This window comes from Rattus norvegicus, chromosome 10 (assembly GCF_036323735.1).
Source record: "Rattus norvegicus strain BN/NHsdMcwi chromosome 10, GRCr8, whole genome shotgun sequence".
NCBI classification, from domain to species: Eukaryota; Metazoa; Chordata; class Mammalia; order Rodentia; family Muridae; genus Rattus; species Rattus norvegicus.
This window is the reverse complement of record NC_086028.1, coordinates 30,187,612-30,211,955: the sequence shown is the minus strand read 5'-3', so window position 1 is coordinate 30,211,955 and position 24,344 is coordinate 30,187,612.

Genomic DNA, 24,344 nt, shown 5'->3' with positions numbered 1-24,344 from the left:
TTCTTTTGCAGTTGAGAAGCTTCATGGGAAACTTTAGAAGTATTTTGTTTGTTTGTTTGTTTATAAAGAAAGGTCTGCAGGAAAACCATTGAAACCTTAGTTCTGTTCCTTCCATATCTGCTACCAACACCGGCATTGACACGACACAGGAATTCTCTGAGGCATGGGCATGGCCCTGAACTAAAAAATATTTCAGCCCCTTGGACTACTCTCAATGGCTGGCCTTGGACGGTATATATTTTTTAATTTCTATATATTTTCTTCTAAATGTTTCTCTACATCAACTGTAATAAGTCGAATAAAAACATTAAACAAATAGTGAATAGATGCTCCTACAGTCTGTAGGTTTTCTCCTTTTTGGAGGTTGAGTCTATTAAGGTGTACACATTGTCTTCCCGAACATCAATGTCAAGTGGAAGGGTTGAGGTTCATTTTAATCCAGAAACTAAGAACCAAACATAGGCAGTCAAGGGCACTTTCAAACTGCTTCAACAACAGAGAAGTCCCCTTTCACACCGAAATTTGAGGTGGGGGTTGGGTAAGGGACTGTAGGATGAGTTTGGAGCCCAGGGACCAGCACTTTGCACTAAGTTCCCTAGCTACTTCTGACAGGCTGCCAGCTTCCGAAGTCACTGGCTAGAATATGTCATTCAACCATTCCGAGTGACAACCAAGATTGTAATTAAGCTGCTAAAAGAGGGCCTTCTAAGAGCACAGGATCACTCCCCTTCCCCATCACTCTCTGTTTCTCTCTCCTCCTCCTCCTCCTCCTCTTAAATGGCAGCAGACAAGTGAATGGCTGGGGAGGGTATTTAGGGAAATGCTGTTTGTGGCTTTATATCAGGGGAGATATGGGGCTTGAAGCATCTCAGATGCAAGAACTCTCAGGGTTTATGCAAGCATAGGCTGTGCCCTGTCTTCTCTCACCTTCATGTCCAGCATCTATCTGAAAACTGGCAGGCAGGTGACACTACGCACTAGGTCCCAGTGTCTTGGCTGCGCTGAGCAATGCAGATGAAAATTAGTAACCGAGCATAGCTCTGCTTCTGTGAGGTGGCAGGCTTAAGCCCTGTAGCTCCAAAGGTACTCAGTAGGCCTCCTTTAAGTCCTCAGTCTGGATTTACTTTTTTAACCCACTAGAACAGTTAATACAACGTGTGGGACAGCACAGTTTCCATTGGGGCACAATCAAAATGGAAGCTGATTTCCACGCTTGCTTTAATCTCTCTTCTTACGCCAACTTGAAGCAGAGAGGGACCCACGAGGATTCCTGTGCAAGGGTTCTGCCTCCTACAAAAGGAAGATTTTCACTTAGACAGCTCCTGACTCAAAGGTAAAATCATTAGTACTCATTAATTATCACAAGGATGGTTCTAAAAGCATAATCCTTTTCAAACTAGAAAAAAATGAAGCTGAAATAGCAATATAAATTCAAACAGAACACACACACACACACACACACACACACACACACACACACACACAAAGCCACACAAGTTGCAAGGGAGATGAGAAGCCACAGTTCTGAAACCCCAAATCTCATGAAGGCTATCCTCCAGTCATCCTCACAGGAGAATTACCCAGTCTTCCTCAGCTGCCTATTAAAACCAAAGCTTTGTATGTCAGGGCCATGTGATCATCTCTTTGCAATCATAGGAACTCTATGCATAACTATTGTGATACTGTCCGATATATAACCCATTGCCTAAAGATAGAAAGTTGCCCCCCAAAAGATCCACCTGGAATCAGCCTGTCAAAAACTTGCATGCAAGAAAAGGGCAGCCTTCTCTTCCCTGTAATGGGAAGGTCTTCACTCAAACTTCAACATGAGGCCAATCCTGAACCAAACTCTGATTTAGACAGAGGAGTGTTAGCTTCATTCATGCCCCACCTTTTGATATCTGTCTGGATCTCTGTTCTTTTCTCATTGTCAGTTTGTGAGGTCAGAGCTGTCTGGGAAGAAAAGCCACATAAAATGGTAAGTCACGCTATTGTCATGCCTGGTAGCAGCAGTATCTTGCAAGGATGTCAGATGGGGCTGTCTGCAAGTAAGGATGTGTTATTACCAATGACATACGCAGTGATATATCCGATGACGGATTAGCATGAACTAGAGAGGAAGATGCTGCAGTGTCTACCAGTCTCTCAGGTTCTTTCATGGGTCTCTTATTGTTTTCTTCATTGGTTTCCCTTTCTTAGGCTTCCAGCCAACCCCACGGTTGCTCTGATCACAGAGGCGTCTGGTGAGCGTCTATTTTCCTTGATACAATATACCCTTTCTGGGGATCCCTGCTGCACCAGATTAAGAATTAAGCACAAGAAAGCCCAAAGACCCCTCTCCTGGTCTCATAGAGCACATACTTTCTTTGACTCCAATGGCTGCAAACACAGTAGACACAGGGTAAAGTTAAGAGGAACTGAGGGGAATGGAGAAGTCATCTTGCTAATAAGGTTGAAGTTGCTCTATCATTTGCAGGATTACACAAGAGAGGAAAATACTTAAATCAAAGAATTACTGCTGTGATTCCATGTCTTCGTACTGAATAACAGGGCCTATCTAGCACTGCTTTTAAAACTGGAACTCTTCCAGCTATATCAGTTTTTCCTTATGTGTGTATGCATGTTGAGGGGCAGGTATTTGTACGTGTGTTGAGGGGCAGGTATTTGTACGTGCGTTGAGTGCAGGTGTCAGAAGATGCCAGAAGAGGGCATCATGTACCCTGGAGCTGGAGTTACAGGTGGTTGGGAGTCACTGGACATCGGTACTGGAAACTGAACTTGGGTCTTTTGCAAGAACATAAGGCTTAACCACTATGCTATCTTTCCAGCCCCATAGCCCTTTTTTTAAAATAAGAGACTAATTTTACAAATTCAATTCCTTTCATTAGTTTGCAGCCAATGTTACCATCCAAGTATGATAGTCGTTATTTTTTGGTTAGTATGATAAAGTACCACAATTAAGCAACTTATAAAAGGAGTTAGTGGCTTATGGTTCCAGAGGCCTAAGAGTCCATCCTGTCAAGACAGCATGGCAGCTGGTGCAGGAAGCAGGGAGCTCACATCTTTAACCACAGTTATAAGACAGAGAGACAAACTTGTTGTAGGCAAGGCTTTATACTTGAAAAATCTCATCCCTTGGTGACGTACTTCTTGCAGAAGGCTATACCAACTAAACCTCTCCCCAAAGAGTAGCCAGCTGGGGACCAAGTACTTAAATACTTAGAGACTGTGGGGACATTTCTCATTTAAGCTACAACAATGATCCAGAATTCTCAACTGTATCGCTCTCTCCCTCTCCCTTCCTTCCACACATTATACGACCCTTGGAGACAGAGAGTGTGATGGTGGGAGGAAGGCCAAGGAGTCATTGGCCTCAGTTGAGGTTCATTCTTGCAAACTCCCCAGAGTCCTCCAGGGTCCACGCTCTACGTCTGTAAGAAGGATTAGGGAGGTGTTTGATTTCCCCCCATGGCGGAGTTCGGGTCATGTGATTGTGAACCTTGTGCCTTTTCCAAAATGGAAAATATTCAGAGTTTGACGAGATTATTAGCGCTCCTCTTGTCCAGGTCCAACAAATGAAAAACAGATTTGCATGTATAAATAACAGCAATGTGCTGAAATGATTTATTTGGTAGAGTTACTGTTTTGGAAACTAAATCGTCCTATCATGTCAAGATCCGATCTACCCTCACATGGCAAAGGAGAGCTCTCTGGGGTCTACTCCTCAAGAAAATGTTGGAATCCTATTAATAGCTTACTTCCGCCATGTGAAAATTACAGTGGAATCCAGCTATGAGAAGGAAGCTTAAAATAACAATTATGAGAACATACCGACAATAGCCCCTGTTATTTCTTATTGTATTCAAGACGCAAGACAGAGATAATTCTCTCCCAAAAGGGAAGGAAAGTAACACAAAGGGAACGGTATTTTCCTTCCTCATAGAGAATTAGAATTGGAAGGTAATTCTATGGCCATTACATACCACAGCACTGAGGAGCTGACAACCACAAAGGTAGGTTGGACCACGTCTCTGCACATCCCGTTTAAGAACAACAGGCATTGAAAGTTAAACATTACATCACAGTCTGCCATTTAGAAAACTTTGGAGGTGGGATGCAGGATTGTTTCTGGATGAGTTAAATGGGAGCTTCCATGCATGGGAATCGCACATAGTTTAGAAAGCTCCAGGAAATACATATGCCTAGATCTGAGTGATACTGCTGATGAGTGTAGTGAACACAGACTCATCCACAGCTTATGCTAAGCACTGTTCTGACATGAAGCCAAGGCCTTTTAATTTTGAAGCTGCTCTGTAAGAGATCAGTGACCTTGCTGGGAAATTGCCCCGAAGAAAGTGAAGTTGAAGAGTTGATGATACCAGTGTGGGCCTGCTTCTGATCTGAGGAGAACAGAGTGGACAGTGTGAATCTGGGCAATCTGGGAAGTAAACTGAAGCCCAGCTCTGCTGTCTACAAGTTGATCGGCTTTGAGAGCCATTTTTTTTAATTTCTTTTATTCCCAGGATCTTCTTTTGGGGATTGGAAATAGTGATATCTAAATTGTCAAGGGCAGGGAGAAGAAACAGACATCCTGTGTAAGGATCTCAGCATAGAGTGGGCATTCAGTAAATAACACTGTTTATTTACGTACTATAACTCTTAATGTACCTTTTAAAGTGATTTTCCAAAGCTGTCCTTTTACCTTGTAAAGGGTCCTGTACCTATCCCTTCATTAATTGATTAATTTATTTACTTTACACTTCAATCACAGCTCCCCTTTCTTCTACTCCTCATAGTCTCTCCCTCTCCCCTCCCATTTCCCCTCCCCCTTGTCTTCTCAGAGAAGGAGAGGCCGCCCAAGAATATTAATCTGCCTTGGCATATGAAGTTGCAGTAGGACTAGCTGTATCTTCTTCTACTGAGGCTAGACAAGGCAGCCCAGTCAGGGGGAAAGGATCCAGTGGCAGGCAAGAGAGTCAGAGACAGCCCCTGCTCCTGCTGTTAGGAATCCCACAGGAAGACTGACCAAGCTGGACATCTGTTAGTGTCCTTACCTCTTAAACTGGTGACTGTTTTTTTCTAAAACTATATGGGACCTAGCACATCCCATCAATTGAAATTACAGGTGAAGTGTGGTGTTTACATGTATTTTCCTAAAAAAGAGGGTAAAGAAGTTTTAAGTCTGGCTTCACCTAAATTATTCCCACAATATGGAATAAAACTATTCATAATTTGAAATTTTTGTACCGCTATATCTGTACTGTTCTTTCTCTGCTATTGAGGAAATCTCTCTCTTCCTAACTCCTCTCTCTCTTCTCCCTCTCTCCTTCCCTCTCCCTCTTGCTCCCCCTTCCCCCTCTCTTTCCCTGTCCCTCTTTCCTCCCCTCCCCTCCTCTGTGTTTGTATATGTGGTTGTTCACATGGATATGCATGCTTGTGGGTTTTAGGGAATGTTAATTTCATAATGTGACATAAGTTTGCTGAGAAAAGACAGAACAATTGTGGGACCAAAGAAGTTGCTGACAGATGTGTGTATGGGGTGGAGTCCGGGAAACCGTGGGAAGAGTACCCAGAGAAAGCAGGGGGGTTGAAGCAAGCAGAGTGAGAGAAAGCCAGCGGCCCACTAGGCTTTGTGTTTGATTGGTTGTTTAGAGGTTTGAGCAAAAGGGACTATAAGGGACCTGTGGGATGGTTCATATGAGGAGTATGTGACTGGTGTGTGAGACACATAAAGGGAAGGATCAGACGTGTGTGCTCTTTTATTAAAAGTTATACAAGAAAACATGTTCTAGGAGAAAAGAAACCAAATAAATACCTAAAATAGAGACAAATTATAGAAATCAGATAGAAAAAGAAGGAACAAAGGAAGCCAGCGACTCATAGGAACGAAGGCAGAAGACAACTGTTGAGCCTGTTACTTTGTAATTCAGAAGTTGTATGTCTCTGGTGACAGTGACTTAAATATCTCTAGGAGGTGGCTTTGCTGGTATGAAGCAGAGTGGACATTTGACATAAGGATAATCATGTCTTGTCATGGTAGGTGACATGAGGAGCCAAGATCAGTGTGTGTGTGTGTGTGTGTGTGTGTGTGTGTGTGTGTGTGTGTGTGTGTGTGTTACAGTGCCTATTTAACATACACGGACATAGATTTCATCCCAGCATGCCCTCCAAAGAGTTCATTTAAAAAAAGTTGTTTAAACATTAAACAGTCAGATACACGAATACATGTACAACCAAATCCATTACCAGAATGCTTTTCTTAAAACGTATGTAATGTGTGTGAGTGTTTACCCTTCGTGAATATGTGTGTTCCACATGCCAGCCCATCCCCACAGAAGTCAGAGAGAGCCCCTTGGAATTGGAGGTAGATACAGTTGCAAACAACCATGTGGCTGCTCAGAAGTGACCCTGGGTATCCACTGCAAGGACAACAGTTCTTCTTGATGGCCGAACCGTCTCCCCAGCCCTCCTTAAATTTGTGCTCACACTTTGGGATCCTCTCTCCTCAGGTTAGGGGTATGTGTACATTTGCGCATATACAAATGCTTCAGCAAGCACATTTTAGTAGTTATTATTTGTTAGTCTCAATGCTGAGATTTAAGCAAACATTCCATTCAACCCTAAAACAAGACCCAAGAGATGAATGCTGTTGACTCTCATTTTCCAGATATGGAAAGAGATTTGACTGTGGTAAAGGAGGCCCCCGACCCGTATCACACACTTAGCCTACATTAAGGTATGATTTCAGCAAGAACTGTCCAATGCCATATCCTGCAAAAAGAGCAGTTACCCTCCATCTATTGCTGGGGAATGTGGAGCCGGCTTAACAAAATGCCAGGCTAATAATCTTAACAACAATAGAAGGGCCAGGGTCTTGGATCTGAGCTTTCAGGCTGATTCTGAGTCTTGTGGCACTGTTTTCATAAAACACCCCAAAGTAGATGTAGTCTGACATTTTAACCTTGTGCCGTTCTCTGCCATGTTTTATTACTTCTCTGTACACCGGGCAATAGGACTCCAAACAGAGGAGAGGTCAGCTTTAAGAAAGGAGCAGGAAACTACTGAGAGCCCTTTTCTTTTTCCCCCGACAGGGTCCCACAGGTCTGAGAAAGTCAAGGGCTTGATATTTACCATTCATTGGCTCGACACACATGGAGATCTGCGCTCAGAAGCCACAGAAAACGAAGAAAATGAAGTTCGGCACCTCCCAGCAGTCTCGGTGTTTCAGGAAGACACACTGAGGCTGCTCTTTGAGGGCTGCTGGGCAGCTCCTTAGGAGCAGCAAGGCGAGAGGCAGCACTCTCAGAGAGGCCTGACCTTCACAGATGTCTCCAGAAGGCAGTCCCAGCATTGCGTGTCTCCGATGATTAGAATTTGGGTGAAGTTTCTTAAAGGTCACAGAAGCTCCTTAACAGCCAACAGCTCATCAGTTGCTACACAATTCTGCCTCAGTTGCTCGAACCACCCCTCTCTTCTGACCCTGCAGCTTGCCCTGCCCCTCTCTATATCTTATTCTTTCTTTTCCACTAACTGTGGAGACCTGCATTGGCATCAAGTTTAGACAGCGACGGAATGGCACACACCTGGGAACAGGGACCCAGGCTTAGTATGGCTGTTGAAGCACCTGGAGAAAAACAGACACAATACATTGACTGGGCCAGACTCTGGCTGCCAGAGATGAATGCAGTACTCTCTATGTCTTTGCTGAGACTTTAAATGTATCCAATGATACCAATGGACCCAGAGAAACCCTGTGGCATGGTTCAGAAGCAGAGTTAATGTCTGTTTACTTACTGTTAATGTTTCCCGACTGACATGGGTCCTCTCTAATTCCTAGGTACAGAGATTTCTGGAAATGACTCATGCCTGGCATTTTCATCATTACATTTCCAGATCTTAAAATGATGTGAAACATATAGTCAGTGCCCAAGTGCTTGGCCAAGTGTCCCTAACTAGATGACCTTACTCTTCTTTGGGAAATCAGTTGTTAACACAGTGCCAACTTAAAACGAATGACATGAGGTGCTCCTGTAGTTCCTGGGTAGAGGAGCTGAGGGTCACTTTAATATAGAGAGAAGATCTTTCCAAAGCTGAGATTTCCATTAATGATCACACTATGGCCATGACATAGGGGTGGTTTGCTAGTTATTTTTATACATTGTTACAACAAAATACAAGATGAAGCAATTTAAGGAGGGGGAAGGCTTATTTGGCTTCTAAGTCTGGGGTAGGGTGTCAGGGACAGCATCACAGGCAGGAGCCAAGGAGAGCTAGTCAGCTTCGCCTATACTCAGGATGCAGGGTAAACAGGAAGTGGCTCCCTGGCAATGAGGTCTCAAGGCCGGCCCCAGGGAGCTATGTCCTCTCATGGGGTTCTACTTCCTAGGGTTCCACAGACTCCCCAAACAGCACCACCAGCTGAAGTTCAAGTGTTCAAACACAGGAGCCTATGGGATAATTTCATGGGAGAAGAGTGGAGGGATAAGGGAACTCTGATCTTCAGGTTCCCAGAATCACACAGGACAATTCATTTCCTTGGTTAATCAAAGTCGTTTCATCCAGGATGTGTGTGGTATTGTGAGATTCATTTACCTGCCCATGTACACCTGCCATCCTGGAAAATATTTCCAGCATAAGGGCATATTCTCAACATCTGCTTTCAGACAAGGAGGATCCAGCATGCTAGGTACTGTAGACCTGGAGCAAGGCAGAGGATAATCTGTGCTAAGTCCAGATGTTCCATTGTGATGGCACTGTTTTGCTTTGAAAAGAGTCATTTCCTCAGTTACTGTGATAAAATTTCTCTACTGAAGAGAAAACAAGCTTCACAGGGACAGAAATCAGAAACAAGTAGACCTAATTATTTTTGAAAGAGGATCCTTTAAAATCAACTCGTTAAGATTCTTCCCTCAGCATTTCAAATCAGCATTTCCCCCATGTGTGCCTGTATGTTTGTGTGCTGTACATCAGGCATGTGAGGATGTCCATGGAGAGCATGTGGGTACCCATGGAAGTCAGAAGAGAGCACCAGGTATCCTGGAGCTGGATCCCTGGAAGAACAATAAGTCCTCTCTACCCCTGAGCCACTACTCTTGCCTCTCAAATCAGCATTCTTGGTGACTTCCCTTTTGATAGGTTCCACCTCCATTGTGATATTTGATGAAGAAAAGCAACCTTCACAATTTCAACCCTGGCAATTTTAGTTGCACTTACATTTCTGAGGTCTCAGCGTCTAGAGAAAACATGACCACATATATACATCTGTAATTAGTGAAGTTTTCCGCATGCAAAGTATTCAGTAATATAGGGCATTTATGTCATGTATATACTCTCTGCATAATGCCTAGGTCTCAAGTGTCACTAGCTTCTTTGTGTATATTTGATGCTACAGTACTCAACCTTGGCTTGAAAGCAGTGTTCAATCAAGGGCTCGAAAGTTTAAATCTGATCGGGTCTTAAACTTTCCCTGAAGCATTGACAAATACGTTTTCTGAAACTTCTCAATCTATAATTGTGATATTATTATGATCTATAGGGTAAAAGCTAGAGATCTGGCTTCCGTTAAGGTTCTTTTGAAGCTATGGAACTCACGGGATTCATTTCAACTACTTGATGGCTATGATTACAGCCATGGTCCACCATGTTTGACTCCTTTGGGGTTTCTCTTAATTGGATAATTTTTGCAAATTCTGGAAGTTATCTAAAATCAGACCTAGGTTAAATTGAAGGATTTTATAAGACAACTTGTAGCTGAAGTTAGAAGTTTTGGCAGTCAAGATCCACCATGGTAAAAAAGTTTGAAATAGAATTACTACATAACGCGGTAATTCTCTTATTACCGAATAACTGGGCATACAACCAAGAGAAAAGAATTGGTATTCTGAAGGGATTTTCGCACCTAGTGTTTACTATAGCATTGTTTATAATAGACAAGACATGGGAACAAACTAAGGATCCACCTATGAATGAACAAATGAAGAAAATCTGTTGCATATACATGATGTTGCATTACATGATGGGTTGGAAAAAAAAACCCTCCCACTTTCCAGCAACGCAGCGGAACCAGGTAAGCTTATGATAAATAAAATAAGGTACAGTTCACGCGGTAGAAAGAGAAAACCGATACTCACAAATTGTCTTCTGACCTCCACATGCAGGTAGTGATGTGTGCTTGCTCACACACATACATGCAACATAAATAAATGTAAAATTTTAAGATTGTGTGTGAGAAGCATTAGGTCTCTTATTTGGTCACAGGCCACATAAAGATGTTGTGATGATAGACCATGTGTCAGGCTATATAGACCATAAGACAAGGTGTACAGTGGGCCACTCCACGCAGCTTTGAATAAGTGCACATGGTAGTGTTCCCACAATGCTCAGTTCACCTAATGACTCATTTCTCAGAATGTATCCCATCCTTAAGCAAGGCATGCTTTATGATCTGGTTTGGTAATTTTATTTATTTATTATTATTAAAATTATTAATACTGTTATTATTATTTTGCCTTTCTTTCTTGATGCTCCAAACACTAGTGTAGCTGAGAGTTAATAATAACCTGTATTTAGCAGAATGTGCTAGATTTCTGATCTCACAAAGGAAAATCTTGTTGAGGTAAAATTTGAGTTCATCTTATTTGTAGTATTAAGTCATTGCTGCCCAGAAGTCAGACTCTGCCTCTTTATCTCTCATCCCCACTGGCCCTGTGCTGGCAGATTCCTACATCCTAATTCACTATGGGCAAACATCTTTCCAGAAGAGGACAAGTAGAATGATAATTGGATGAAAAAGGAGAGAAGAGGAGGATGTGACTGCTCTTGGGTATGTTGGAGGAGAAGGTTTCTTGTAGATATGAGAGAGAGCATGACCAGAGGCATCTGAAAGTGTCCAGAGTGAACATGCCCTGAAGCTAGGCTATATGAGGAGAGGGAGAGGAGTGATGGAGAGGAAGAGAGGGGAACCTGCAGGGAAGGCCAGGAAGGCAAAAACAAAGGGTTCTGCATAGCCAAAATGGCTGGATTATTAGGGAAGAAGGGCATATATAGGGGAAGAGCAGAGCAACCCCTGGACTGGAAGTTCAGGGTATGTGGAGGGGTACGCCATAGTCAGGAGCATCCTGTAGTCAGTAGGGACTGAGAGATGCTGTGAGAACCTGGCACCAGCATCAGTTTTTTAAAGCTAATAGGCACCCCAGTTAGCTTTTTGCCCTAAGTCTCTCTAACAATGTCCTCTCATTTAAATTGTTGGGTGAGAAATGTCCTCTGTTGGCTCTGGTTTTTGAACATTTGGTTCCCAGTTGGTGGTGCAGTTTGGGACACTCTGCCTTGCTGGAGGGGGGCATGCCATTTTTGAATCTTTTATAGCCTCACCTCATGTCCACTTCACTCTCTGTCCTTCATACTTGCAGGTGAGGATATGATCTCTTAGCTTTCTGTTCCACCACCATACTCTTGGCATGTTGTCATGCTTCCTCTCTATGATGGGCTCCTAACCCTCCCGAACTGTGAACCCAGTCAGACTCTTTCTTCCAGAAGTTGCTTCTGCCCCTGGTGTTTTATGGAAGCAACAGAAACATAACCAATTCAGTTGGTATAGAGAAGCTGTTCTTAATTTTTGTCTTTAAAGAGTTAAGTTTTTCTACAAAGTAAAAAAATCTATCATTTTAGAACTGTGGCATAAAAAGGAGATAAAATGGAGATGCGTCACTTGGAAGAAGATTGGTGTGACACCCAGGTCCAGCTGCTCTGTGGTCTCCTTATCCACTGGGTAGAGCTCCCATGATGCTACATGGAACCCTAGATTTCCAGCATCGGTCAGGAGCCTGTCATTGGCAGGAGACCCGCTGTATCCTTCACATTCACCCACTTTTGCGTGAAACACAATTCTAACAAGTCTAGTTGTATAGCTGCCCAGTGTATAACATGTTTATAGGCAATAAATTATGTGGAAGGGATGGCTTTAAACACTGGCATGGTGATCTCACAGGGCTGATGTTGGAAGCCAGGAATGTATCTGAAAAACTACAAAAAAATAGCAGCTTTTAAAAGAGAAACTTCCCCCCCCCCCGTCACATTTTGTTTTTAAAATCTCACATCTACAGGACACTCAGTCTGTTGCTGGGGAACCACCCTCTGTTATGGCATTTGCTGATGGCTGCTGTCCACATTTTGCAATATTTGCTTTATGCTACATGTATAGTCCTACATTTCCTCTATACATTTCACACTTCAGACATTTGACGTAGATCAAATATTACTTAATGCCCAGTGCAAAATAATTATATTTGCAACTACCCTGAAATATCCCTCATACTCCTCATGTAGTTTTAAAAATAAGGACAGCATTCAGAGACATATTTTTAACAGGTAGTCTGAAACCCAACCAACATCATTTGTGTATCAAGGTGCTATGAAAACATGGAAAGAAAATGGAGGATCATGGGGACATTCTTTCACACACTCTTCTGAGTAATGATTTGTAAGGCACTGAAGGAAATGTAATAATTTACATCAGAGATAGTCTAGGATATTATCCCCTCCAAGCCTCAGGGATCTTCTTGGGAGAGGAGGTGGGGAGAAGGTAAGATTCAGAGGATGCAGGAACAGGTAGCAGGATGACGTTTTCAGAATATCACATAGGATATCAGACTATCTAAGATATCTATAGGATTTTCAGAATATCTACGTCATAGGAACTCATGGCAGCTGTGGTGACCTGCCCAGGACCTGCACCAGGTTGGGCCCCTCAACCTGTTATTATAGATAAGGAAGAGAACCATGAAGCCCCATCATTTTAAAAGGGGCAGTAGGCCATTAATGATTCCCTGGAGGGGGATGTGATTTTCTCTTTTGGTGTAGCCATGGATAACTTACCCTTAATCTAGTAAATAATCTTACCCATGCTTGGGTAAACAACTCCAATTAAACTCAATGGATTATACATTTAAAAAAATGAAAATAGAAGGAAGAGGGTGGTTGAGAAGAAGGACTCCATTGAGAGAAGGAAGGACAAGAGAAAGGGTAGGTGAAAGAGACTAAAACTCATCATGTGATGTCTGAAACCATCCAACCACAACAAAAAAATAGTTCAAATGCTTAGGGATGTTATTCTGAGGGACTGCACTTGCCTAGTATGTGAAAGGCCCTGAATTCAATTCTTAATACTGGAGAAAGGAAGATTAACGAAGCAGATTTCATACGTAGAGTCAAGTTTTAGTGAAGTGGTACATTTACCTGAGTTGAATATTTTACTTTCAATGCTGTTGAAGAAACAATGGTTGGCTGCATGTATTGGCATTCTGTTATAGTTAAATCAGCTATTGATAGAAAAATCTAATAGGCTATACTGAAAAAGGGAGGAGTTGGTAGTGTGGATGCTTCAGGTAGATTTGGCCCTGTAGCTCCTGATGTGCCCCCTCACCCCTTCTATCCCTTTCCACCTTCCTTTAGACCTTGCTCACTCCGGCTGGGAGCTGACTGGTGGGGATTTCTCTTATACCTTGTGGGTCTGGAGAGAGGCATAGAACATAAAATCTGGAGCTGGTTGGTCATTCATTAAGAAGGATCATCAGTGTGACCGTGCCAACAAGATGCCCATGTTCATGTCTGCCCTGACAGCTGCAGAGGGGAAGGAAATCTGAGGAGACTTCAGCCAGTCAGTTCCCACCCTTGGAACCCCAGAAGGTGATAATCCCTCTGCGTTTGTTCTTAACATGGAGTCATTCATACTTGGAGTGGTCAAAGACTTTATCCACTGGTCCTCAAGGACTCATGTCCCCTGCCCACTGCTACAGCCCACATAAGTACAACGCCTCCTGTGAGAGGTGCCCGAGGCCTATCCGTTGCCTTGTGAATGACAAATGAGTATGCACCTTGACTTTTGTCCCTTTTGACGCTTCCTGGTTGTGGTTGCTGAGAAATCTTTTCTGTCTATGACCCAAAGAATACTTTCTCCTGAGGTTTTTCGGGACCGTTTCCAAATGAGGCAGGAAACATCTATTTCTTGATTATAGATATTTTTAAAAGAGATGACAGGTAATCCCATCACCAAGAAGGCTACATAGTGAGACCCTGTCTGAGATGTGGGAGGGAGAGCAAGAGAGAGGAAGGAAAAGACAGGAGTCGGGAGAAGAGAGGGAAGTAGTGGGGGGAGCAGGAAAGGGAAAATAAAAATAACAGAGGATTTGAAGGGGTAATGAGAGAAGCTGGAGGGGGAAAGAGATGGAAGAAGGGGGGAGGAAGGGAAGGAGGGAGAAGAAAGGCATGAAAGGAAGAAGAGGACTGACTTTTGAAAAGGTATTTTGAGATGGTAGACAGCCTGTAACAGCATTTGCTGAGTGATTGCTAAGTCTCTCTCTTTGGGTGTATTTGCTTTCCCGGTAGAGCAAGCATGAAGCCTAACTTGTAGCTTTACAAGGGTCCGAAAGCTATGAGAATGTGGATAACAAGTTATAAATCTCCCTGCTACTTGGGTGTGGATAAAAGTTCCAGGCCAAATGCCCGAGCGTCCACTTCATAAGAGAATAATAAGGCTATTTGAAAGCATGGGCCAGACCCCAAGCCATAGTTGCTTTTTTTTTTCTAGGGGACATTCAGACATGTTTATGTGCACACTTTGGAATTGGATCCAAGGTGGAGGGCACAGTTGACTTTCTGCCTTCGTAGTTTGTCACTGACTCTTAATGTCTTTCAAGACACGAGCAGTAACTTCTAGATGAAGGGCGTTTTTTTTTTTCTTTCTCTGGGACTTCATCAATTTCACTTTCTCTTGGCAATGACCACCACCCACTTCTGAAACGTCAACCACTGGGCTGATTTTGTTCTGGAAACTTTTACGCTTTCTCCCTACCTTCCTGGATACATGCTTCATGCATTAGCTTGTTTAATCGCTCCAACTTTTACTATAGTTTGGCAGCTGGTACATCACCGAGTTGCATGTTCCCAATTTAAATGCTTCTAGAATGTCTTTAAGTAGGTTCCAATGGACTTAGTCATTGCTATTCAAATGAGAGAACCATATTTCAAGAAACAGAGCTTGGGGAGAGGGGGAGGGATGAGGTGACTAATGGGCTATAAGGGAAAACCATCCATCAAGACACATTGGAGACTAAAACAGATGGTGAAGAAATGCCCCCGAGTCCATTCTCCCTGCCCCAGAGGGCCTACCAGTTTTATTTCCAGCAAGCACATGCTTTGGCTGGCTTCCCCTCACAGCTTCTGGCTGAAGTTTCCTATTTAAAGATCTCGGGGAAGCAGGAAACTCACCTGTTTCTCGGATCTCAAGCTAAGAAAAAAACCTCATAAGGGAGAGGAAGGCCGGTGTGGGGACCCTGAGCAGGTGCTGACATTTATGGAGGATGGGTTGGCACCACATACAGATGCAGCGCTGGCTTTTAGTGGGTGTTGGTGGGCACAGGAGAGGCAGTGGGGGTTCAGGCAAACCGTCAGCGTTTCTCCTCTCCTGCAGCTTTTTCTTTCCTCAGTCCTTTGGTCATCCGGATGTGCAGGGTGTTTGTGGCCCCAGGGATGCCGAAGTCTCGAGGCCGAGGCTTCTGTTTTACAGAGAAATGAGCAACCAGCCCAACTTGTAAGACTCTGAGTCTTCAACATCAACTGGGGGTTGGCAGCATGGCCCCAACCTCTCAGGGAGGAGGTGTAACTTACACAGGGTTGCACATGTCCTGAACCTGTCACCTAGGCTTCCTGCCTCCCCACTTCCTTGCTATGACATGTTTGTGTCCATTTTTAACTGGGACCGCTGTCTCTCTTTTTTCTTTTCTTCTCCTTCTTCTCCTCACCTCTTCTCTCCCTCCCCCCAAATTCTGGGAAACAACAACAAGTTTAAGGCAGGAAGGACTCTCCGACAGCAATGCATCTAGGACCTTGAAATTGCAAAGCTCTCCTTGAAGGAAGCAGCTTATTAAACTACATCAAGTTGCGGTCACCCAGAGAAATGGTGTTTCTAGGAATTTACCAGAGCAAGCACAACGCACCAAAAGATGCACGTGACATTATTGTATTGCAAGTCACCTATACAATCAAAGCTTGTTTATTAGAGCCTATGGATATTGCTCAGTAGGAGAGAGCTTGCCTGATCATGGTCCTTTATCCAATCATCAGCACAAGGAAAGAAAGGGAAGATGAAGATCTGTATCAGAGAGACAGACAGACAGACAGCACATAGGAGAACACAGTACTGGTTCAAATGTTACATCTGGGGCCAGCAAGATGGCCCATCAGATAAAAGCACTTGCCACCAAGTCTAAGGACCTGATTTCAGTCCTTAGCACCCATAGTGGAAGGACAGAGTTGACTCCCAAAAGTTGTCCTCTTCCCTTCCCGTGTTTGCAGTGGGAATTGCACACCTACACTCTTACACATCTACACACAAACAAAGAAATAAAACTAAAATTGCACACATACAGTAAGATACTGTTAAAAATTTAAAATGTCACGGCAACCCTGTTTTTATAGACATTGAAATATATAATAATTTTTTTAATATATAATAAAATGAACCAGGCTTTCAAGGGTGGTGACACAGTTGCTGTGTGAGTCTCTAAGTCACAGTTGTGTTCGTTCTTACAGCTCTGTAAGAACCAGTGGCCACATGGGGCTTTCTAAAGGGAGTTTAAAATGGGTTGTAGCATTTTTTTAAACCTCTGGGGACTGATGTTGGGGGGTGGAGATTCTAATTTGTTTGTACTTTCTTTAAACAGTGGATTTATGTGACATTCATCCCCAACCATAAAAACCCGTTTTTGTATGTGCCTTGAAAATTTCTGTGCCACTTTGAAACCCTGAGCGGTCGTGTCCCTCTTCTACTATGTATTTAACTTTGCCTTACCAGGTCACAGCTACTTGTGGTTACCCTAGTGGCCAGTGATTTATCCACCAGAGGAAAATGTCTTCTGAGATTAGGACTTACCTCTCTCCCAGTTCCCAGGTCATGCGTCATTGCAATAACTGATGCTTGGAGAATTTTTTCCAGCTTTAAGTCCAAAAGTTTAGTGATCTGGAAACTGTTCCAAAAACCTTTTAAAGTCTTGTATTACCATACATTAATTATACATGGTTATTAATAACAGGTTCCAGTACAACATTTTCATATGTGTATGCAGTGGATCTTGACCATGTTCAATTGGTCAATAGGCCTTTCTCAGCCCCTCCCACTGAGCTCTTCCCCTCTTCCTTTCCACAACTGGATTCCTTCTGTTTTTCATATCGTGTGTGTGTGTGTGTGTGTGTGTGTGTGTGTGTGTGTGTGTGTGTGTTTCCCAACAAGTATTATTAGGTTGATTGCAGGAACATAGGCCTGGGGTCCCATTGCCTGGCAATGTGATTAATGCTTTCTCCAGAGGGGAACATATCCTTAAACATAATGGTGATGTTCTCAGGAGTTCTTGCTATTCTGCACTTCATCATTCCTAAAACGTAACTTGTCCAGTTCTTATAGAGCAAGGAAGAAAGCACACAGTGATCTGCTGTATGGTCTCGAAAGTGTCATAGGAACATAACCTATGGCGCAAATCTTAACAGGGAAAAGAAACCCCCAGTAATAGTCATGACCTAACCATGTATTGGTGGTAGGTAAAGAGAGAACGTTCTAGTAAAATGTAAGTAGTTCTTGTCCTTCACCTCTCACTCTCCTCACCTCTGGCCTCAAATTCCTCATGGACTTGGCACTGATACTCAGTTTGGGGATTAAAGCAGAACCTGACCTGGATTTGCTCCATGTTGCCCATGCCCTAGATTGAAATGTTAAAGGACGTGGAGTGAAATAAGTTGCATTTTTCAGTGGCAGCTTCACAGTGACTAGGGAATTAATGTCAGCCAGGCAGTGATTTCCCAGTGGTTGGGTTTGTAGCAAAAGGCTTCAACTTTTATGTGTGGCCTGTTTGAAGTTGAAAATTGTTGTTAGAGTCTCCAGAGCTGTTTGAGGTGTCAGTCATCTCTGCCTTTTGTGTCGGGTGAGAATGGGGGAGCACAGCGGCTGGGAATCATCTGTGACTTCCATCCCCAAGGCAGGTCTCTGCCAGCGCCCGGCCGAGCCCATCCCCCAGGGAATTCAAAGCCTTACAGACTCTGTACTTCACCTGGAACCCTGCATTCCAGCAAGAGAAAGGAGCTCACATAGCAGCACCCTGGTTGTTATGTGCAAATGAGCATCTCTGGCATTTTCATCAAAGGTCCGATTTTTCCATCCTAGGATATTATCCTCCAGAGAGGTGGTAGGGTGGCATAGTAGTAACTGGGACAATGACAGTGCAGTCATGCAGCAAGCAGTAGTTACCACTCACTTGACCACCAGTTATGGGCCACACATGCCACATAAGTTTATCCCATTTGATTGTCTTGATAGCCCCGCCAGATAGATGCAAACATCTCCAGTTTATAGATTCCACAACTGAGGCCTTATAGCCAGCAAGCTGAGATTTGGAGTGATCTAAGTTGATTGTCATTACTGACATGTAGGAAAGTGGTCTAAGGAGCCAAGAGAGCTGCTTTGCAGGTCTGACCCCAACTTCTTGCTACTGTCGACCTTCTCTTATAGTTCCCCTTATGTGAGAGCCATAGTTCCTCCATATTAAGGTGGGGCAACACCGCTTCCCTCTAACGTTCCTGAGAAAATCAGAGTTCTTACTGTCAGTGTTTTACTAGTGAATGGTCACTGCTACAATTGATCTTTGATCGTTTTCATTTAAATCAAATGTTCTAAATGTTTTTCTTTTGCATTTTTAGTCTATTTCTGGTTCCTCAGAGCCAGGAGGACACTTCTGTCTACTTGAGACATATTCCTTGCTAGAGACTTTTATGTTCCTCCTCAAAGCAGACAAAAGACTACAAGGAGTCCAGAGACCTAAGGCATAGCATAGATCCAGGCACTCCTACGCTAATGAACTTGCAAGGACTGTGCGGTTCAAGAATTGTGAGCCCGAGTAGTAACTGGAGAATGCTCTTTCTTACCAAACAGCTTCTAAGATGGGGTAGGACAGCAATTCAACTTGTGGACTTTGAAGCAGGGGCTGAATTCTTGACGATTCATGCTCTGTATAAAGCAAATGGGTCTCTTGTCACACTGCAGACTCAGTGTCCATTGCAAGCAAACACACAAACAAACAAACAAAACCAACCTTTCTACTGAGGCTTTTCCAGCTATAAAGGGTGTCAGTTAAAAGTAGTACTATCTAGAATCTTTTACACTTGGGGCATCCATGTAAAATGTGGAGGGCAGCCATGGGCATTTTGAGGAGATGCATGGGTAGAGAAAAGAGCTCTTCATTGTTATGGAAGCTTCTCTTATCTTCAGATAGCTGCAGTGTTATGTGTAGTGCCCAGGCTCCTGTATCACCAGGGTTGATTGATGGGCAGTGAAGCCAGTGGTGTGATGTGCCCTCCTCATGGATATGTGTACTATCTAGTACCCAAAGCCAGCTCTCTTTCCTTCTGGGAGCTTCAAGGAGCCACAAATTCTCTCCAAATCTTTCCAGCTTGAAGCAGCTGAAATTTGCTCTGGTCCCCACAAGTAATAGTCTTGACCCATGGCCTGAAAATGTTATTGTGAAATAGTTACCCTCTTTGACCACAGTTGCCTCTTCTTTACAATGGGAATAATAACACGAGTGCCTCTCAGAGTGTAGTTAATGTCAAACTAAATGATGCATATAAAATATTTATCTTGGTATATGGTACGAGTGAGCTCTCAGGGAACTTCCGGAATAGGACCGAGAGTAGACAACTGAAGAGATTATAAGACGTAAGATGCATCACCAGGATGGGAGCGTTAAGGAATAAACACAATTAAGGAAAACCTTCTGGGGATCAAACAGCACCCACACACAAGGGACAGGACAGTGAGATCTATTGTATGGCTCCAAGACAGGCATGTGCAGAGGTCAGGGGAAAGGATACTATTAAACTGGTCCTGTTCAAAGAGGAAAAGACAAGGTTGGTAAAGCCATGGACAGAAAAGAGCACAGTTCATAAGAGGAGCAAGGGAAGCTAAGTGTGACCTTAATGGAGAATAAGATGGTGAGACTCAGTGTGCACGCATAGAACAGGTACTGTTGATCTGGAGAACAGCCTGGGTGCTCACAGGACCTCCCCTAACAAGTTACTTAAGTACTTCTACCTTGGACATGCCTATCTTGGCTCACTTTAGGCATCTGTTTGCACGTATATAGAAAATGAATCTGTCAATACCACACAGGCTTTCTAGGGTCTGTGTTTTACACATCCTGAATACTGTCTTGCTTATTTAGCTTCCCTGCAACTATTCATCAGCTATACTTCATGCTAAGAAAAGTTGACTGAAGCGTGTACTTTCGCCTGGAATATTTTGTAAAACAGCAAATAGCTTTCTATTTGAGTAAGGACCTCGGGGCCCCACCCAGTGCTTACACGGAAAGTTTGCTCGCTGACTTTTGTGCAGTAAGAGCTGTTTACGACACGAAGGGGTTGTGGGCAGGATCCATTTCTCTTTTGACCTTGTTTGTTTTTTCTTTCCTCCTGTGACATTAATTATTTCCCAACCATGTGGGTTTTTCTTTCTTCTTCTTCTTTCTTTTCTCCCTAACTTAGAATTCATGCATGAGGTTGAAGGAGTCATGTGTGTATTTTTAGTTTTGTGTTATATTTTATTCTAAGATGTCTGTTTCACAACAGGGTGTTTCAGCCTTCTAGAGAGCACTCTTTAACCCAGTGGGCCCTACTGATTATAGGGTAAGGAGCCATGTAATCACCGTGGCTATTTCTCTGTGGATTTTTGCAGATATCCTAGGAGCTTCAGATCCCTGGAGCTGGAATTTTGGATAGTTGTAAGCTTCTGTGTAAACACTGCAACCTAACACGGGTCAGGTCCTTTGCAAGAACAGCAAATGCCCTTAACTGCCCATCTCCCATTCCTGCTGCTGTCATTTTTATCCTGCTTCTCTGCAAGGTCCTTTAACTTTGGAAGTGCCTTATTGTGTAGCCTATCATTTATCCTAATCCCAGACCTATCGGATAAGCAGGTATTTTAATTTGTATTTTAACAGATGATAGATAATACTACGGCACAGAAAGTTCTAGGAACATCCTTGAGGTTGTATGGCTTTAAGAATGAGGCTGTTATAATCTTGGCTGTCCAAGGATTCTGAAGCAGGCATGTGTAGTTGATAAGACTCTCTCTATCTCTCTCTCTATATATTACTGACTCATTCATTCCTTCAGAGAAAGAAAGATCGATCAATAAGGGGTGACTGGAAGCACTGGGCTATAGCATAGTCAAAAATGCCCCTAAAATGTCCTGAGTTGCCCAAGCTCTTCCTTACCCTTGAAAGACTATGAAGCATGGAGGTTACTGGATTTGTCTGCTTTGCCACTTAAGTGCACTGAGGCTTCAAGTTAAATTTCAAACATAAAATTACAGGAAATTAACTACTTTTCTCTTTTGTGAATGGAATTTTCATTTTTTTCTAATCACTGAGGAAGTGCCAATTTTCCAAGAATATGGAAATTGCTTGTTTTTTCCCCCCTTAGGAGTTTAACTCCCCCCCTTAGGAGTCTAACATTTCAAAATGGCCCCAAAATTCCTGTATGAATTCTGACAAGGACATAAACTCAAGCATCATGACTGTTATGATGATGCTGTCAGTTCAGTGGTGCTCCCCGAACAGTGCCTTATTTCTGATGAGATCGAGGCTGCCAACATCCCACTTTTTCTATGGACAGAATCACCCCTTCTTTTATTAAAAACAGCAGCAACTCATGGAAACATGCCTGATGTCATTTTTGAATGCGAGGGAAAAGAATTTTGGAAGTGGGATCTGCTTCACATTTCTAAAGCATTTTTTTAACTCTAGTTTTTCCCTTTTGACCTTCCTGAGGATGCATGTGGGTGTTAAATTGTTACCAAAGGGAGGGTCCCTTGTAACTACAACCAACTACACACACACACACACACACACACACACACACTCCACACTTTCCCACACACTGAACTTGGCTCTGTGGCATTCTCATGGAATGCTGAATGGAAAAGATGCAGAGTGTTTTTGATCTGCAAAGAAACACAGCCAGGGTGACTGCAGTCATTTTTAGATACACATTTGGACTGGAAGGCAATGAGTATAGGGGGAGAGAGTGTGCCTGGTGAGCAAAACTCCTAATATTATGTTTCTAATCATTTAAATATTGAAGAAGATGAAGAAGTAAAGAATAAAAGCATTCCTCTCCCTTATTTCTTCTTACTTCTAGGGCTCAGGGAATGGTTTGATGCCTGTCCATTTTGAGTTTGTACGATGAATTCAAGAACTGTTGATTCGAGAATCACAATCTGTATTAATTTCTCTTGAGGCTGAGAACTTCTTTCTTCGTGGAAAAAATGAATCTTTTCATACACATCACCCTCTCACTTCTTTTGCTTTCTACTCGGAAGTAGATTCTGTTTTGTTTTCCTGGCGGGTTAGAGTTTCAGAACTTGGCTTTCTCCTTGTAGGGCTGTATGGTGTGTCTTTACATTGGTTTTATGACTTGGTGGTGAGTAGCATTGGAAATACATTTGCTCACTCTTACGGTGACATCTTAAACCTCTGAGTTGCATAGGAGGACTACACTTCTCTAAGATTAATCCTCAGCATAGACTTAATAGACCGAGCGTTAGTACTTCCACTGGCAAAGGTCTAGATTAAAAACAAAACAAAACAAAAACAAACAACCAAAAAAAATGGATCCTCACAAGCCAAAACTCAGTTTTGTCTAAGACAAGACTCACTCTAAAGCCCATTCCTGTGGTTGTGTGCTCATTACTGACACTCAACGGGACTCAGAGGAATGGGACTCTCTGTCACCGAAGAGTCTTAAGACATCATGCTTACCAATTACATCAGAATCATTGCTGTTGGGGTTTCAATGTCTGAATACAACTGTTTGGCCCCTAATGGAAGACTGGGAGCCACTACTAAGGTGAACAGGCTCCAACATTGCAACTGATGCTCTCTTCTGTTGCGTTCTGTATCTATATAAAGACGTGCACTCGTAGTATCCCCAATACACTCTTATGTAATACGGGCTTTCTGATCATTCCAGAGCTATTCGGTACACCATGGGCTTTGCTCTCTGCTAGCCCATAAGCACACATTGTGTGCATCGTACACATATGTACAGTGCTGCATATGAGTAAAAGTCTGGAGAATAATCAGAGGCAATGGATACTTTAATGGGGCAATGGTGAGAAGTCCTAAGTAGGATTAAAGGGAAGATGAAGGGGCCATTAAACAAAACTAAAAAATGGTGGGCAATCCAACACAAACAGAATCCATATGGGTGGTCAACCATCAAGGTAAGCAATCCTTTGTCTTCTCTGCTTTGATTAGCAAGATCGTAGAAAGATATATGTCGAGAGAGAGTTGTCATACAATGGCCAGGCACTGCTGCCCTATAGCACAATATGTCTGTAGTGTACTTTCCATGCATTGCATCCACGTACGTGGTTTTGCATGACCACTTCTTATCCTAATGCTGGCAGAGAAGAGAATATGGTATATTTTCATCATTCCAAAGGAACCAGGGTTCAGAGACAAGGGATAAGAAGACAACCTTCTTGATCCAGGACACGGCATTCATTTCTAATGTATGTCTTTGCAGATTTGACACCTGGAGTTTCTGACTCTAAACTTTGTGCCCTTTTATGTTAAAATGCAAACTTCTCAGGGACACACAATGGAGGGAAGTAGGGATTATGGAGATTTTTTAGGAATGAATGCTATACAAAGATTCTGCTTTATGTTTTTAAACATTGTATGAGAACACACACAAACCCACACATACAGACTTACACCCTCACTATAGATCTTGAACCAAGTTCAGCAAACAGGCTTGAAAGCTGTAACTCCCATTTTGCATAACTAAAACAACCAAAGGAAGGAAGAATTCGCCTTTAAAATTAATAACATATTTTTAAAACATTTTATAAACTGAAATATAATCATGTGCTTAGGATATTGCAATATTAACACAAAATGACATTGTGAGGTGATATTTTAAGCTTAGGTGAATAGGTCTGTAAGGAGATGCCTTCAGGGGCCTGTGAGAAGAGCACATATTTGAACAGTTCTATGTAGGTCTGTACTTCTTGGATGCCAATTCCCTCACTCTCCTCTTTGTTAGAAGACCTTGACTTTGTAAGTGTACATTTGTCAATCCTGGTTAATTTTCAGGAACATAACTTCCATGGTGGTCCAAGCATTGCTGTTCGCTGCCTGGGGAGTGAACCATTATAACTCATTTCCTCACGAATTTGGATTGTTTTCCCAATTAGTCAGTAATCACCATGCTGAGAACGTACAGGGCAATGTGTTTGGATG